The sequence below is a fragment of the Leptopilina heterotoma genome, unplaced genomic scaffold, assembly GCF_015476425.1.
Source record: "Leptopilina heterotoma isolate Lh14 unplaced genomic scaffold, ASM1547642v1 Lhet_32, whole genome shotgun sequence".
Taxonomy (NCBI): Eukaryota; Metazoa; Arthropoda; class Insecta; order Hymenoptera; family Figitidae; genus Leptopilina; species Leptopilina heterotoma.
Genome location: NW_025111017.1, coordinates 357,830 through 370,488, shown reverse-complemented (window position 1 = coordinate 370,488; position 12,659 = coordinate 357,830). Strand labels below are relative to the sequence as shown.

General features: G+C 26.1%; 1 protein-coding gene across 3 annotated transcripts in view; it reads left to right on the top strand.

Annotated features, from left to right (window-relative positions):
* Positions 1-12,659, top strand: part of LOC122504803 (MLX-interacting protein) — a 98,415-nt gene that overhangs the window by 10,048 nt on the left and 75,708 nt on the right. The window lies entirely within an intron of this gene.

Genomic DNA, 12,659 nt, shown 5'->3' with positions numbered 1-12,659 from the left:
ATTTTAAAAAACATTGAATTCTTCAATAAATTATTTTTTTTGTATTTAAATAATTGAATTGTCGTAGAATTTTCTAATAATAATTGATTGAAATATGAATTTCAGTTAAAACTTTAGATAATAATTAAGTTTTGAAAAGCAGGTCTCAAATTATAATCTTTGAATGTTTGAATTTTTCATACTTTTAACTTAAAATTGTGTAGATTTAATTTTTTTGTAAAAGTTGAATTGAATTTTTTTGAAGTTATTTGAAGTTTTTATTTTCTAATATATATTTGATTGAAGAATTTCCGAATACCTGAATAATCGATGAAATTTCGTAAAATTGAATTGTAAACAAAAGGATTTGAAAATGTTGAAAGAAATTTTTCAGTAATTATTAATAATAATTAATTTACACTTTGTAAAGAAGAATTTTAGTTAAAAATTGTGGAAAACAATAATTGAATTAAAATAATGAAAGTAATTTTGAATAAGTTACAGTAACAATATTCTTGTAATAGGTATAAAATGATGATTTTATCAGTCCAACATTTTTAATTATTATAAAACATGAAGATATCGATTGCATTGGAGTGATCGATATTTTCATGTTTTATAACAATTTTTTATAAGATGTTTAATTTTAGAAAGGTTTGAATTAAAAATTTTGTAAAATATAAATGTAGTTTTAAAAACCTGGAAAAATTCCGTTTTTAGCCTGGAAAACCTGGAAAAGTCAGGGAATTTAAAATGAGCAAAAGAGTGGCAACCCTGAATTCAAGGAGGTTCTATCGCTTGACGCAGCTATAGTCAAAACAGTGACAAATATTTAATGATTTGACTCACTTGGTAACGTAAAGCGTTTGGCAACGCCGAATTATTTCTAACCTATGATGAAAATTATCATTTAAATTTCGCGCTCAAATTTAATGTGTATAGTGCATGCAACGTTGCCAAACGTTATAAGTGTTGTTTATATTATCAGATGAAACGTAAATTTTGTTTACAAATTGATTTATTGTAAATCTCACAGGTACCTATTGATAATTGTTTTAACAGATATGTAATTATTGCATATCGGTTTAGTATTTAAAAAATTTTGATCAATATCTGTTCATTTAATACTTTGCAGTATGTAAATACATATGACAAACTACTCAATTCCCATAAGACTCAATGTTAAATGTTGAAAATCAAAAATGTTTATAACTTTTTTCATAGGTACCTAGAGGTCTCAAAAATTTAACTACGCCTTTATATTAACTTTATCTAGCTGCACATCAAATTTGATCAAAATCTGTTCATTAAATCAATTATCAATAGAACAACCTTAACATAAAATTTATTTGTCCGAAATTCCATTTGACATAATTTTCAAATTTCCGAACTACTTTTTAACCTATAATGCAAGTCAGAAATTTCATTTGTCCAATGGAATTATCAAATATTTTTCTCATCTCTATTGTTATTTTAGGACAAATGAAATTTCTGTGACTTGCATTATAGGGTTAAAAAGTAGTTTGGAAATTTGTAAATTATGTCAAATGGCAATTCGGAGGGTTAATAATTAGGACAAATAGTCTTTCGGAATAACAAAATTTATGTCAAAGAATTTTTCGACGTAAATATTAAAAATGATGTTAAAGGATAATTCTAACATTTAAATAGGGAACGGTGGTGTAGTAACAATCTAGTGACTTTGACCTATTCTCTCCCTCCATTTTGTTTTTTCCACTCTTTCTAACCTGTTCATTGAAGAGAGAGAAAGAAATAAAAAATTGGAGGGGAGAATCACAAAGAATAGGTCGCCATCAGATGGTGTATTGCAGTTTAGTCGTTCCCTATATTAGGATAAAGAATAATTCGAATAATTAAACATTATGTTCAATGGTATTTCGAAATATGAAAATTATGTGAGACATTTCGATATTAAGAATTTCAATGTTTTGAAACTTAAGAAATTGAATTTTGGGGAATAATCATGCTCCCCGTAAGTTAGTTAGTAACAAAGTTAGTCAATAAGTTAGTTTGTTAATTAGTAACTATGTTAATTAGTTAGTTAGTAACTTAGTAAGTTAGTAACTATGTTAGTTAGTTAGTAATTAAGTTAGTAAGTTAGTTAGCCAGTAAGTTAGTTACATAGTTAGTAACTATGTTAGTTACATAGTTAGTAACTATGTTAGTTACATAATTAGTAACTTAGTTAGGACGTTAGTTAGTAAGTTAGTATAACTAAGATAGTCAGTAAGGTAGTTAGTAACAAAGTTAGTCAATAAGTTAGTTTGTTAGTTAGTAACTATGTTAGTTAATTAAGTAGTTAGTAGCTATGTTAGTTGGTAACTAGCTTAGTTAGTAAGTTTGTTAGTAACTAAGTTAGTAAGTTAGTTAATAATTAAGTTAGTAAGTTACTTAGTAATTAAGTTAGTAAATTAGTTAGTTACTAAGTTAGTCAGTAAGGTTAGTTATTCACTAAGTTAGTAAGTCAGTTAGTAATCGTTGACTTTTTTTTTTATTTGAAGTAAAATTTTATTCATAGTAACTGTGTTTTCAATAAAATAACTAAAACGTAAAGTATTTATTTATTTATTCTTAAATAAAAAATCTACATACAGTGGAACTTCGATTTTCCGTCAGGCACGGGACCAACACCTTGACGGAAAACCAAAATGACGGATAATCGAAGTTACAAGTGATTTGAGATGTTTATAACCTATACTTGTCTATATTTTGGACTTTAACATGTAAACAAACAATTTTACAAAACAATTACATACACAATTAGTTTAAAATTTGTATTAAAAAAAACGTAACATCTTATTTTTTTATTTAAAAAAGCCGAAAACAGACTGAAGAAAGTATCTAAACTGCAGGAAATTAGAGGTTATGGCTCCTTAGATATTTCTCTTCAGAGAAATATATTGGAATAAACTTGAAAAGTCAATTTTTTAAATAAAAAAAAATGATCTTGGACAGTGACGGATAACCGCGGTGACGATAGACCGAGAGACGGAAAATCGAAGTTCCACTGTACTTTAAAATATTTTTTAAGGGGGTCACCCCATGTGCCAGACGTTTTTTAAGAGTTTTTTGGGATTTTCTTTTTAAGAACCATGAAAACTTAGGGCTTCAAAATTTTGACCATATATTCAGTTACATTTTAACAACAAATTCAAATTTTTGCAAATAAAAATATTTTAATGATTCCGAATTATAAAACTGGAAAGTGATGATGATCATAAAAACGCCGTCTATCGGCATCCACGATACAAACTAATTAACTGAACTAAAATCAAAAGGCATTTGAATCTGTGAGGATGTGGCTATCGCCGGAACTAGAATTATTTGAAAATATTAAAAATTGATTTTTTTGCGCGGCTTTGAAATTTTTTTTCAAAAAAACGTGATTTTGTTGTATAAAGAAGAAACAACTTGACCTTTTTCAATTATCCTAGTTCGGGCGATAGCCACATATATGCTGAACACGCCCTATAAATTCTCATCTGGAAAGATACAATTATTCTTACAAATAGAGTTAATAATTTCTTAAATCTTAAATATGTAAGGAGTGTAAATTCCTTTTCACGTAAAAAACAGAAACTATTCCTAATATTAGAAATGTATAGATATACTATACTTTTGCTGAGTTAAGACTTTGATTACGAATGAAGAATTCGCAATCAGCAATTAGAGAAATCCGCTAAATTTTGTTCTGAAAAAGTAAGCTATGCGGTTGAATGTACTGTCTAATTTTAAACCAAAGAGAGTTTAAAGACATCTAATAAATGTCACTAATTGCCAATAAAGTCGAATTCTTCATTCGTAATTAAACTTTGAATTCTAGTTTCAGAAACATGCTTTATAATCACCATACTTAAAACAGACAAAATTGTTTCATCAGTAGGGAAGACTAATAGAAGACAATTAAGTTAATGAAAGAGGCCTTAGCACCAGAAACAACAAGACCGTAATTAATTATATCCCAAAAAGTTCAACTAATATTTGCATCAGGGCTTCTTTCAATTTCACTTTGTTTTAAGTTTTAAAAATGTAATTATCGAGACGCATGCTTATTCCCGAAATCTTTTTTGACCAAATAGTTATTTGATATAAAACTACTTAACTTAAAATTCACATAATATGCACATTATTTGACATAAATTTCATTGCACACAAAAACCATTTAACATAAATATCATTTGTCATAGAATTCATTAAACAGAAATATTATGTTACATAAAACTCAGATAACTTAATTCTCATTTGACATAAAAATTATGTAACATAAATTTCTATTGACATAAAAATCATTTAACATAAATTTCTTTTGACATAAAACTCATTTAACGTAAATTTTATTTGTTATAAAATTCATTTGACATAAATTTCATTTGCCATAAATGTCATTTAACGTAATTCTCATTTGACATAAATATCATTAGACATAAAATTAGCTTGACATAAAGTTCATTTGACGTGAATATCATTTAGCATAATTATTATTTAACGTAAAATTAAATTTATATAAATTTCATTTAGCATAAATGCCATTTAACATAATTCTCATTTGACATAAAATTTACTTGACATAAATTTCATTTGGTATAAATCCCATTTAATATAATTTTCATTTGATATAAAGTTTATTTGACATAAAAGACATTTTTAACACAATTTTCATTTGTCATAAAAGTCATTCAACAAAATTCTCATTTGACATAAAAATCATTTTACACAAATTACATTTTACATAAAAATATCGGCGCCAATTTTAAAAGTAACCAATTAGATATTATCAACAACATTGTGATTCACCAATTTTAAAATTCGCGCCTATATTTCTATGTCAAATGATCTTTATGTAAAATGAAATCTATGACATCTGAATTTCATGTCAAATGAGAATTATGTGTAATGACTTATCTGTCAAATGAAATTGATATCAAATGAACTTTATGTGAAATGAAAATTATGTTAAATGAGATTTATACCAAATGAAATTTATCTCAAATAAATTTTATGTCAAATGAGAATTATGTTAAATGGCATTTATGCTAAATGAAATTTATATAAATTTAATTTTACGTTAAATAATAATTATGCTAAATGATATTCACGTCAAATGAACTTTATGTCAAGCTAATTTTATGTCTAATGATATTTATGTCAAATGAGAATTACGTTAAATGACATTTATGCCAAATGAAATTTATGTCAAATGAATTTTATAACAAATAAAATTTACGTTAAATGAGTTTTATGTTAAAAGAAATTTATGTTAAATGATTTTTATGTCAATAGAAATTAATGTTTCATAATTTTTATGTCAAATGGGAATTAAGTTATCTGAGTTTTATGTAACATAATATTTCTGTTTAATGAATTCTATGACAAATGATATTCATGTTAAATGGTTTTTGTGTGCAATGAAATTTATGTCAAATAATGTGCATATTATGTGAATTTTAAGTTAAGTAGTTTTATATCAAATAACTATTTGGTCAAAAAAGATTTCGGGAATAAGCATGCGTCTCTAATTATCCCCCTAAAAGCGTGACATCATTTGTAAACGTTCCCTTTGAGATTCAAATTATTTCTTAAAATTTGTGTATGTGTGTACTAACATTAGCCTTAATATCTCAAAACCAGAAAGAGCTATAGGCTCCATTTTTTTTAAAAGTTTAGGTCTCCCTGGGGGATATAAAATGAGAGTATTTTTAGCAAATTTTATAAAGTTAAACTATCTTTTTGTGCATTATTCATTTTGTAAAAAAAAACCTTTTTTAACCATAACTAAACAAAATGTTAGGGCACCCTTAAATGTTTTTCCTTGATTTTAAAGTGTTTTTCAAATGCATCTTTTGACCGCTTATTGAACATTTTTCGTCCATGTTAGCCGGAGATATTAAACTTTCAAAAATCTAAAATTTTGAAAATTAAGACTTTTTTGAAGACTGTTAAAAATGTAGTAGTAACTTTAAAAGTCTCATAACCAACTTATAGGGTATTAAAAAACACTTCGATTGACCTATTTTTGAACCTAATTCGTTCAGAAATTACGAAATTATTGGTATGTTAAAAACCAAAATTGTGGAAAATATCATTTTTTTTACAAATTTTTGTGTAACTATTAAACTATTATATCCTTTTTATGTAGAGTATTTAAAAATTCATTTATTGGACCAAGGTATTTTTATATTTTCTGTTGGTAAAAAGGGATTTTAACGGAACCTTTTTAATTTATTATTTATTTATTATTTAATTTATGTTAATTGAAATTTTTCCGGACACTTCATTGATTATTTATTAAATAAAAAAAATTATATTAATTTAACCTGATTTCCTTTGAATTTTTATTTTCATGACAGCATTTTTTAAAATCATGGAACAACCAGCTCTATAGACGACTATCACTGGAATAACCCTAATAATAAAGTAAATGAAATAAAATGTAGGTTAAAGTTAAATTAATTTTTTACCGAATGAGATTTTTTGAGCAGTAAAAGAAAGTAGACTTTGAACTTATTGTCAGTCTTTAAGTCACAGTGTTTCTCTAGATTGTAAAGGCATATAACCACTACGTAACTGGTTAAGACATTCTTTAGACTCCAAGTTCATTCACTCGAAACACTTGGGCAAAAAGTAGATAAGAAACATACTCTAGACGACTCTAGATCAACTTCTGAAGAAACGTATGAATGCACACATGTTTAAGTTAAAGTAGTTAGAATGAATAACGGTGCTTGTTGTAAAATAGTAATTCTAAAATTGCCTTCATTGCATAATCTCACATAACAATTGATCACGCTTGTCTCGTATTGTTTCTTCTTATATTTCCAAAGATATTTTAAACTTTTCATTAAAATAAAATACATTGGAAAATTTATGATTCAACTTACTTTACTTTTGCTCATACTCACGACTTTGACATATTAAAATTATAATTACAACAGAATTTCATTTTCTTTAATTATTTCTATATCCTTAAATTTATTGGTTATTTTTGATTTATTAGATGATTGGACTATTTTGTTTGTAACCGAAACGACAGGGCTCGGATTATGCGACTTTTTCGACTTTTTTCGACTTTTCTAAAGAAATGTGACTTTTTTCGACTTTTTTGTGAAAAAAATGCGACTAATCGACTTTTTTCAAATTTTTCAATTACTTTTCGACTTAAATTGTAAATGTCAGAAATCTTTTTTTGTAAACAATATTGTTCACAAAATCATTCTTCTCTTTAGGGAAAAAAACAACATATTATCTCGTTTCTTAATATTTTTGTAGGAAATTCTCAATTTTCATAAGGAAACAATAATTTGCATTATTTCCATTTCTTAATTACAATTGCTTTAATAAAATTTAAAGTTTTTTAAAAATTAATGAAAAAAAATGTTTATAAATTCTATTTGTCAATTAGAAAGTGAAACTTTTAAAATTTTTAGAAAATTGAAGGAAAAACTTTTAGTCAAAAAAATGATCTGTTACATTTATTTACAAATTTCTTTCAAATTTTTCGAAAACATCAATAACTTCTTTTTTAAGTAAATATTTCATTATTATTTTTCCATAGGAAATAAAATTCTTCAAAAGATTCAAATTTAAACCTTTTTGACTCGGAGGAATCGATGTCTTCATGTTTTATTACAATTAAAGATATGACCGAGTGATAAAATCATTATTTTATATTATAAGACTTTATAAAAAAAAAAAATTTTGATTATTTTTTATGAAAATAAATTAATTGAGGGGCAGGATGCTATAATGTGTTACGCGCCATTCACTTAACATGGCGCGTAACACATTATAGCATCCAGCCCCTCAATTATTGAGAAGAAATTTATAAAAAATTAGTAAGTAATTAAATTTTGCAGAATAATTTTGATATTTACAAAGATAATATAATTGAAATTTTGAAGAGAATTTTAAAAAAATTTCGAAAATAATTGATTTTCTGCGAAGAAGTTTCTTACTTTTAAAGATAATTGAATTTTGCAAAAAATTTTATCAGAACTTTTGAAAATAATTAAATTTTCATAATGAATTTTATTATTTATGAATAAGATAAATAAAATTTTGACGAGGAATTTAAAAAAAATTGAAAATAATAAGAATTTCTAGGATGAATCTTTTTATTTATAAAGATAATTGAAATTTTGACAAGAATTTTATTATTATTTTTACAAATAATTTAATTTCAGAGAAGAATTTTATTATTTATAAAGATAATTGAAATTTTTAACAAATTTCTTTAAAAATGTTTAAAAGTAATTGAATTTTGCAGAAGAATTTTGATATTTATAAAGATAATTGAAATTGTGAGGAGAATTTAAAATAATTTTTTGAAAATAATTGAATTTCAGCGAAGAATTTTCGTACTTTTGAAGATAATTGAATGTTGTATTAGAATTTTATCAGAACTTTTGAAAATAATTAAATTTCCATAATGAATTTTATTATTTATAAAATTTTGACGAGAATTTTAAAAAAATTTTTGAATATAATTGAATTTCTGCGAAGAATTTTATTACTTATGGAAATAATTGAATTTCAGAGAAGAATTTTATTATTTATAAAGATAATTGAAATTTTGACAAGAATTTTATTAAATTTTTTTTAAATAATTGAATTTAGGAGAAGAATTTTATTATTTATAAAAATATTTTACAGTTTAAAGAGAATTTTCAAAAAAATGTTAAAAATACTTAATTAAAATTTAGCTTTGAATTTTATTAAATTTTATTCTGGATTGTTTGATATTAAAGCATGTGTTGTCGATAAATGTGATTTTTTTACAATTTTGACAATTTCGTGTTTCCTTTTTGTCGTTTTTTCTAAAATTCCATGCGACTTTTTTTAATTTTTTTGCAAATTTTATGCGACTTTTCGTGACTTTTGTTGTGAATTTATGCGACTTAAGCGACTTTTTTCAGTCTTAAAGTCGATCCGAGCCCTACGAAGCGATAGATTTAAATTGATTCCATACGTATGTTTTTGAGAAAATATAAATCTTATTTATTTTTGAAAATCTCCCCTCTATTCTTTAAATGCAAAACTTTTCAAAATTTAAATGTTCTTTAAAGTGATGTCGACGGTGATGTGCGTAAGTATAGTGCTGTAAAAATTACAAAAAAATATTTTTAAAAAGAATCAAAACACAACATTTTTATATTAACACTATCAATTACAAAGTATAACTAAAATCGGGACGCATGAATATTCCACAACTGACAAACAACCAAAAAGTCATTTAACAGAAAAATATTTAACATAATTGACATAGAACAAAATTGATATGCAACAGAATTAACATGTAACAGAATTGTCATTTAACACAATTTTCATGAAACAGAATTCACAGTTAACATAATTTTTTTAGCGCGAATTTTTAAATTGACCAATCATATTTTATTTTCACTTTTTTCATTTGTCAGTTTAAAAAATTTCAGTAAAATAATAATGTTTATTGTTAATTTTGTTGCATGAAAATTATGTTAAATGTCAATTCGGTTGCATGACACTTCTTTGTAAATATAAATTGCATTCCATGAAAATTTTGTTAAATGTCAATTCTATTGCATGATAATTATGTTAAATGCAATTTTGTTTCATGACAATTCTGTTACATTTATGTTAAATGTTATTACTTTGCAAAATATTTATGTTAAATGTCAATTTCGTTTAATGACAATTATGTTAAATGGCAATTCTATTGCATGATAATCAAATTGGAAATTATTTATATTGAATAAAAACAGAGCTGGAAATTGGTTAAAATTGGATAAAAGGAAAAATTGGAAATTGGTTATATTGCACTGAGAGAAGAAAAGCACAGAATCCTTACTGTGACAAACACCGGCCGTGTAAAATGCCTGTCAGTGCCCGTTCTTAATATTTTATTCAGTTGGTGTCATTCATAGTTTAGATACACGGAAAAAATAAATTCTGTAAGAATTCCTGAATTTGTTCCGAAATTGAGGATATGAGCAAAAGTCGGTAATTATTATAGAGCTGTTATTTGGAAGAAATGTCGAACTTTCAAAATAGATATTTAGGAATTATATGGTAAGAACTCGGTATTTATGTGATAGTTTTTACGAAATGTAGCGGCTGAGTATTTCAGATAGTCTGGACGGTAGAACTTCCGATGAGTTCGGGAAAAATTCAGAGGGTCGCTTCATATATGAAGAAGCTCTTATAAGGGCTACAGAATAGTTCCGGAACAATTCCGTAGCAAAGAAAATAAAAAAAAGAAGTTGTGTATACGCGTATATACTTGATCGACATTCGTCAAGCAAGGCGAACTGTGATTGGTTGAGGAGGATACACACACATACATACATACATAATACACTTATAGCTACCTACATATATTCTAACGCACACATAATTTATACACAAATAAACGCAAATACACGACGCATTGAATCGCACGCTGGTTGTAGGGACCTGGGAAGTCTCTTATATACTAGACTTTACTTTTATTCAGCGCTTGTGATAAAACGGGGTCGCTGTCTGAAATTTTTGTTCGAAGAACAATTATATTAATAAATATAATGTTTATTTATAAATGGCATTTGAATCATTATGACGTCAAAATTTGGGCAAAGAATGTGTTCTAAAATTGTGACGTCATAATAGTTCAAATTCCCTTAAGTTTTAAACAGATTTTACTTATACATTTAAAAAAGATCATCTAATCTTCTGGAAATAATTTTAAAAGTATTATTTTCAGATAATATAATATTGTATGGACAAGATGAAACTCTGGTCCGTTTTCTGAGAAAATAGTTACAATAGTATTTTCTTTAATCTTTTGTCCTAAGTATTTTATGTATTTAGTGCAAGGAATGGCGTTAGATATAATGTACTCTGATACGAGAGAGTAAAATTCGTCGTCAACATTTTTAATATCGCTCACTCGTTTTACAATAAGAGGACCATTTTCAAATAATTTACAATTAATATCGTGATTCAAAAATCTGTAATTTAAAGCCATTTGGTGCTTAATCGCGATGCTTCTGGATATGTTTTTTCTGCAAATAGATGCATGCGATGCAACTTTAGAATCTTTATGTTTACTTTCAAATCGTAAACAATTCACATTTGCTAGAGGTCCAATATTCCTCATAATACTTGGATAATGTATCAAAAAGTGATGTTTCGGCTTCATTTGATCAGGATGCTTCGATGTTAAAAGAGATAAATATTCTTCAATTTCTATTTCTAATAATTTATACGTTGTATTGTGAATTACTTTGCTGAATACTATTTCAGTTATTGTTTTTAATTTAAGAAGCAATTTCCAATGAAAGTTATCTTTGGGTACGAATGGTCCCATTATTAAAGGTAAACTTCTAATAAGATTTAGCCTTTCAGCAGATGAAATAATTATATACCCGTTTTTAATATGTTTTTCAGAGAGTCCTGGTGGTTTGTTAATATTGTCCGCGACTGAATATTGAAAACTCGAAAGTCTTAAGTTCAATTCTTGTAGTGTAATAATGCCATCAATAAATATTAATTGAAATAATATTAGAGCTACATCGTAACGTAAAACCCCCTCCAACAAGTCATGTTGAGCATCTACAAAATAATTTTCCATAACGTGGAAGCTTTTAATTTGATTAAAGACACAACATTCTTTAATACCGGATTGCGAAACATCATTTTTGAAAAGAAGTTCATCATAGTTCTTTCTATTACGTAGCATACATTTACTTTCGTTGAAAATTGTTTTCAATTTATTGTGTTTGGTTAAACAAAATCGACAAAAATAATTGGCATTAAAACATTCAGTAAAGCCAAGAATTTGATGTAATCCCAGATTATCCCCCAAAATTAAAGTAAGCGCAAAATATATTTGTTTTTTTTCATTGTTAATAGTTATTGTTATTCCTTCTCGTTCGAGAAACTCAATTTCCTCAATTAGTTTAGTGAAAATTATTTTATTTTTAAATACTGTACGGTCTTTTGAGTTCAATAATGTAAAAAGAAAAATATTTTCTACTTTAGATTGTAGTTCTGGTGGTAAAACTGGAATACTATAATAAGCGGCACAACATTTTGATACACCTTTGTGGCTACCAAGAGGATTGTTATTCTCATAATCATCCACGTAAAGTATTGAAGGAAGAACAATTTTATTAGAAAAAGCTTTCTTTTTCTCTTTCCACAATGAACCTTGTACAATATTTCTAATGAGAAGTGAATGTTCCTCAACATTGTTTAAATATGCTATCGTCTTGTCGAATACGTCTGGCAATTCAAAAAATTGTTTTAGAACTGTTCTAATCGGAATAAACTGAGCTACAATATCTTTATATTTAATTACTTTTTCACCATTCTTTTCAATTAAAATTTTAGACTCACCAAGCTTGTAATATTCAGGATCTATAAAAGTCCCCTGCTTTTTAAAAATCGCTAAACGCCTTGCTTCTGTTTTAAAACTATCAAAAGGAGATGCAAATTTTTGAAATATATCATCAATCTCTGAAATACTCATGGAATCTTTTCCCAATAACGTTAGGTTTTTTTTTATATCATCTTGAATTGATCGCATATTTTGTTCGAATAACATAGAAACATCATAAATAATTTCGTCAGCTCTTTTTCGACTAATATCAGGAAACTTATTCAACTTAGCCACGAATAATGATACATCTTCATTAACGGAGCTA